This window comes from Chrysoperla carnea, assembly GCF_905475395.1.
Source record: "Chrysoperla carnea chromosome X unlocalized genomic scaffold, inChrCarn1.1 SUPER_X_unloc_139, whole genome shotgun sequence".
Taxonomy (NCBI): domain Eukaryota; kingdom Metazoa; phylum Arthropoda; class Insecta; order Neuroptera; family Chrysopidae; genus Chrysoperla; species Chrysoperla carnea.
This window is the reverse complement of record NW_025408088.1, coordinates 17,501-24,281: the sequence shown is the minus strand read 5'-3', so window position 1 is coordinate 24,281 and position 6,781 is coordinate 17,501. Positions and strand designations below refer to the sequence as shown.

Below are 6,781 nucleotides of genomic sequence, written 5' to 3'. Positions count from 1 at the left end.
AGAAAGAAGAATAACACTTTTCAAATATGTATCATTTATATATTTTATTAACATGAACGCAAAATATACAAAATTATATATATATATACTCAAAATATTCTGGATGGTAATCAGTTTGGTTTATTTTGATATTTAATATTGTATTTTGGTTTTTTTGCTAGTAATGTTTCGAATATGTATATGCTGTTATTATTTTTTAGGTGTACATTGTATTAAATTGTTATCAATTATTTAATGTATGTATACAAAATAATAGCAAAAACATTTTCAATTATTATATAAAAATTTTTTTTTTTTACACATGCATATTTATTAATATATGAAATTTTATCTCAGTTTTAATAAATATGTATTGAAATGAATAATAATACAATCTTATATATATTGATAATAGTCTGGATGGTAATCAGTTTGGATTATTTTGATATTAAATATTGTATTATTATTTTTGTAAAAAAATTAATGAGAATTTTGTAAAAAAACCTCTATATGTATATCTTTTTATATCAATATTTAAAAAAAAATTTTTTTTTATTAAATTATTGATTATAAATAGAATAACATATAAATTTTTTTGTCAAAGCAAGTTCATGGGTTATAAGTTTTAAACTTTACACTCCCATATGAGCACACAATATTTATATAAAAATTATTTTTATAAATAATATTACATTGACTCACCTCATACCAAGCGAGAATATTAAGTGTTATTATAACGTTTTTTATTTAAAATTAACTTTTTAAATAAAATTAAAAAATAAATGACGCTTTCAATCTAGCGACGAGTATGAGAAAATGTTTGAAATATTTTAAGACCCATTTGGTGATGGTCTGACAAAAATCATAATTATTTTTTTTTTTTTTTATTCAATAATATTTATTATGAATAACATGTTATATATTTCTTTTTGTAAAAGCAAAAAAATTATATAAATGACATAATAAAATATATATTTGAAAAAAAAAAAAATTAATAATAATATATATATCTCATATGTTTTTTCTATTAATTTTAAAACAATAGAGATATAAAAAAAAAAAAATTTATATCAGTAATGGGTGAGACCATCTGATATTTAAAATGAAATTGTAATAATATTATTATATATTAATAATTATTGTATGAAAATTTTTTTTCTTATAATAAGAAAACAAAAATATCATGTATATTATTATATATTTAATATTATAAATACAAATAGTTCCCTGGTTGATCCTGCCAGTAGTCATATGCTTGTCTCAAAGATTAAGCCATGCATGTCTCAGTACAAGCCAAATTAAGGTGAAACCGCGAAAGGCTCATTATATCAGTTATGGTTCCTTAGATCGTACCCACATTTACTTGGATAACTGTGGTAATTCTAGAGCTAATACATGCAAACAGAGTTCCGACCAGAGATGGAAGGAATGCTTTTATTAGATCAAAACCAATCGGTGTAAATTTTAATTTGCATCGTTTAATTTGGTGACTCTGAATAACTTTAAGCTGATCGCACGGTCTCGTACCGGCGACGCATCTTTCAAATGTCTGCCTTATCAACTGTCGATGGTAGGTTCTGCGCCTACCATGGTTGTAACGGGTAACGGGGAATCAGGGTTCGATTCCGGAGAGGGAGCCTGAGAAACGGCTACCACATCCAAGGAAGGCAGCAGGCGCGCAAATTACCCACTCCCGGCACGGGGAGGTAGTGACGAAAAATAACGATACGGGACTCATCCGAGGCCCCGTAATCGGAATGAGTACACTTTAAATCCTTTAACGAGGATCCATTGGAGGGCAAGTCTGGTGCCAGCAGCCGCGGTAATTCCAGCTCCAATAGCGTATATTAAAGTTGTTGCGGTTAAAAAGCTCGTAGTCGAATCTGTGTCCTACACTGTTGGTTCAATGCTCGCATTGTTTAACTAGCATGTTATGTGGGACGTCCTACCGGTGGGTGGTACAGATTATGTATAAAGTATATTTTAGTGTTATTATTTATTTAATGCATTATATATATTTTTTATTATGTAATTTGTCGTAAGTGTTTAACCGTTAAGAGCGGTGGCAGCCCCCAATTGCAATCCCGTCGCGGTGCTCTTAATTGAGTGTCGAGGTGGGCCGGTACGTTTACTTTGAACAAATTAGAGTGCTTAAGGCAGGCTCAAATTTTGCCTGAATATTGTGTGCATGGAATAATGGAATAGGACCTCGGTTCTATTTTGTTGGTTTTCGGAACTCCGAGGTAATGATTAATACGGACAGATGGGGGCATTCGTATTGCGACGTTAGAGGTGAAATTCTTGGATCGTCGCAAGACGGACAGAAGCGAAAGCATTTGCCAAAAATGTTTTGATTGATCAAGAACGAAAGTTAGAGGTTCGAAGGCGATCAGATACCGCCCTAGTTCTAACCATAAACGATGCCAGCTAGCGATCCGCCGAAGTTCCTCCGATGACTCGGCGGGCAGCTTCCGGGAAACCAAAGCTTTTGGGTTCCGGGGGAAGTATGGTTGCAAAGCTGAAACTTAAAGGAATTGACGGAAGGGCACCACCAGGAGTGGAGCCTGCGGCTTAATTTGACTCAACACGGGAAACCTCACCAGGCCCGGACACCGGAAGGATTGACAGATTGAGAGCTCTTTCTTGATTCGGTGGGTGGTGGTGCATGGCCGTTCTTAGTTGGTGGAGCGATTTGTCTGGTTAATTCCGATAACGAACGAGACTCTAGCCTGCTAAATAGACGTACTTTACCGGCATCTCAAGGCCCATCGGCTGTTTGTTTCCCATTTCATTCATTTTCATGTGTGTTATGTATTGTATTTATATATGCATGTATTTTTGAGATTTAACGATCAAGATTATATTTTGTATATATTGTGCTTTATGTTGCATATGTTATGGTGTATGGGTACGCAGTTTTTTGATGTGGTTTTTACTGCCGGCGTACAAATAATTCTTCTTAGAGGGACAGGCGGCATTCTAGCCGCACGAGATTGAGCAATAACAGGTCTGTGATGCCCTTAGATGTTCTGGGCCGCACGCGCGCTACACTGAAGGAATCAGCGTGTCCTCCCAGGCCGAAAGGTCCGGGTAACCCGCTGAACCTCCTTCGTGCTAGGGATTGGGGCTTGCAATTGTTCCCCATGAACGAGGAATTCCCAGTAAGCGCGAGTCATAAGCTCGCGTTGATTACGTCCCTGCCCTTTGTACACACCGCCCGTCGCTACTACCGATTGAATGATTTAGTGAGGTCTTCGGACTGGTACGCGGCAATATTTCTGATATTGCCGATGTTGCTGGGAAGATGACCAAACTTGATCATTTAGAGGAAGTAAAAGTCGTAACAAGGTTTCCGTAGGTGAACCTGCGGAAGGATCATTAACGATATATATAAAATATATTTATTTATATTTTTTGTATTGTTTTTAAATATTCCAAAAAATAAAAATATTATTGATAAGAAATATTTTTTTTAACAAAATAACATATTAATATGTAATTTTCTCAAAATATATAATAGTAATTATGTGTTAAAAGAGATTTATTTTGGTTATGATATCATATTAAAGTAATACGCCAAACTTTTTTTATACACATAATATATCTATACATATAATATAGAGAATATTATATAAATATTAATAATATATTTGTTACATATAAAATATTTTTATATTCAATATTATTATTATTATTAAACAATAATTATTAATAAAATCTATAAATAATTTCTCTTATAAAAAAGTGAAATTAAAAATAGAATATATTGAAATTATTTGTTTATATGTATATAATCTCTATTAAGAAAAATAAAATAAGATTATAATTGATATAATCTATATTTTTATTTTTCTATGTTATATAATAAAAATAAAGAAAACACAAGATAAAATTTTTTTAAAGAATAAAATTTATTTCAAATTTAAATTTCTTTATGTTTTGTCTTGATATTTCTTTTTTTTTATTAAAAGTTATTATGTTAAAAAACAAACCCATTTGTTTTGTACCATATTAATATTATATATATTTTTATGTAGAAAATAATTTATAAAAAAAAAATAAATACATTTCTATAAAATATACCAAATATTAATTATTATATCTAGCTAGCACTAACAAAAATATCAAAAATGTTATGTATATATTTATTAATACCATAATATCTTTAATTTATATATATATATATTTAAAATAAAATATATAATTTATATTCTAGAAAAATTTTTTTATTTTAAAAGAATTTATAAAGATATATAAATTAATAATTTTATTTTTTATATTAAAAATAAAGATTATTATTAATAATAATACTTACATTTAAAATTTAAAAAGATTACCCTGGACGGTGGATCACTTGGCTCGTGGGTCGATGAAGAACGCAGCTAATTGCGCGTCAACTTGTGAACTGCAGGACACATGAACATTGACATTTCGAACGCACATTGCGGTCCTTGGATACTGTTCCCGGACCACATCTGGCTGAGGGTCGTATACATTATATTAATATAATAAAAGATTATTTTACATAAAATTTTTTTTATGAAAAAGAAATTTATCAATAATTAAAAAAGAAAATTTATTTTTTCATATTTAATTAAATTGATAAATAAAATTTTTATAAAAGAAATGTAAAATTATTTATATATGAATGTTTTACGCCAAATATAAGAAAAAAATAAATATAAAATGTTTTTAATAGCATTTAAAATTTATATATTTTTTATTATTTGTCGACATTTTTAAATTAATATATCAATATTATTTTTTATCATTTATATATAATATTATAAAACTTTATGTTAATAATAATATTAATAATAAATGATATTAATAATATATTTTTAAAATATTAAATAAAGAAGAATAAACAAAAATATTATATATTAATATTTTGTTATGGAATATTTTATTTGTAATAAAATTTTCAATATACTCGAAAAAAATTAATATATATAATTATTTATTTTTTATTTTCTTCTCTTTAGATAAATATAAAAATAATATTATATAATAATATTAAAAAAATTTGAGTATGAATAATTAAGAAAATTGTTTACTTATAAAATATAACAAAAACATAATATATAAAAAAAATTTTTGTTTTAATACTTCTAAAAACTTTTACGACCTCAGAGTAGGTGAGATTACCCGCTGAATTTAAGCATATTATTAAGCGGAGGAAAAGAAACTAACTAGGATTCCCTTAGTAGCGGCGAGCGAACAGGGATAAGCCCAGCACTGAACCCCGTGGCTGATAAACAGACACTTGGGGAATGTAGTGTTTAGGAAGATTCAATATAAACCTATTGTTATATAATACATCCAAGTCCATCTTGAATGGGGCCATATACCCATAGAGGGTGCCAGGCCCGTAGTGATTATTATTGATGATAGGTGAATCTTTCCTTAGAGTCGGGTTGCTTGAGAGTGCAGCTCTAAGTGGGTGGTAAACTCCATCTAAGGCTAAATATTACCACGAGACCGATAGCGAACAAGTACCGTGAGGGAAAGTTGAAAAGAACTTTGAAGAGAGAGTTAAAGAGTACGTAAAACCGTTCAGGGGTAAACCTGAGAAACCCGAAAGGTCGAAAGATGAGATTCATTTACTTTTTATCGTTAATCAACCAATTTGTACTAGCATGTGACAAAAATTTTTATTAGGAATTTATTTTTAGTAAAAATATATGCACTGCTGTATATTGTTAATTGTATGATAACGAGGTATGCACTTCTCATCTTGTAGGACGTTGCGACCCATTAAATATTAATCTATAGGCATTGGTGCGTTGATTAATGTACAATATTATTTTTTGATAATATTTTGTGTATGTTAAACGCCTATGTTTCTTGATTAATTGTTTGATGGTATTAATTATAAATTGATATTGAGTCGCGTTATTAACGCGTTCAGATCCACCACGAGTATAAATAGGTTTTTTTATTAAAACATATTATATATACGGATTTTATGCCGTTATATGATACTATTTAACTGTCAGTAGGTGTATGATAATGAACTGGCTCATTTTTTTTTATTAAAAATTTATCTGTCAGCGACGATATAGCTTTGGGTACTTTCAGGACCCGTCTTGAAACACGGACCAAGGAGTCTAGCATGTACGCAAGTCATTGGGAATAAAATATTTTTTCATCGAAATATTTATAAATTTTATGAAACCCAAAGGCACAATGAAAGTAAATATTATTTATATTTTTTTATAAATGATAAAAGGAGGATATATTTATATTATGTATTAAATATCGCACTCCTAGGGCGTCTTATATTATTATAATTTAGTTTTCGGATTATATTATAATAGAGGCGCACCTAGAGCGTACACGCTGGGACCCGAAAGATGGTGAACTATGCCTGGTCAGGATGAAGTCAGGGGAAACCCTGATGGAGGTCCGTAGCGATTCTGACGTGCAAATCGATCGTCGGAACTGGGTATAGGGGCGAAAGACTAATCGAACCATCTAGTAGCTGGTTCCCTCCGAAGTTTTCCTCAGGATAGCTGGCGTTCATTATATAAGAGTCTCATCCGGTAAAGCGAATGATTAGAGGCCTTGGGGCCGAAACGACCTCAACCTATTCTCAAACTTTAAATGGGTGAGATCTCTAGCTTGCTTAAAAACATTATTTATAATGTGAAGCTATGAGAATATATTTTTTATATATGGATCAGAGTGCCAAGTGGGCCACTTTTGGTAAGCAGAACTGGCGCTGTGGGATGAACCAAACGTAGAGTTAAAGCGCCAAAATTGACGCTTATGGGATACCATGAAAGGCGTTGGTTGCTTA

At 30.4% G+C, this 6,781-nt stretch overlaps 3 non-coding genes across 3 annotated transcripts in view; all 3 read left to right on the top strand.

The window, feature by feature from the left end:
- The first annotated feature begins 1,203 nt into the window (after positions 1–1,203).
- On the top strand, positions 1,204–3,360 carry LOC123303793. Its single transcript, XR_006535879.1, has one exon. It is a non-coding gene; the product is annotated as a small subunit ribosomal RNA (ribosomal RNA).
- Positions 3,361–4,313: 953 nt separating this feature from the next.
- Positions 4,314–4,468, top strand: LOC123303792. The gene has a single exon (XR_006535878.1). It is a non-coding gene; the product is annotated as a 5.8S ribosomal RNA (ribosomal RNA).
- Positions 4,469–5,103: 635 nt separating this feature from the next.
- Positions 5,104–6,781, top strand: part of LOC123303791 — a 4,577-nt gene continuing 2,899 nt past the window's right edge. The window contains exon 1 of the ribosomal RNA XR_006535877.1: positions 5,104–6,781. This exon is cut by the window's right edge and continues 2,899 nt beyond it. This is a non-coding gene — a ribosomal RNA (large subunit ribosomal RNA).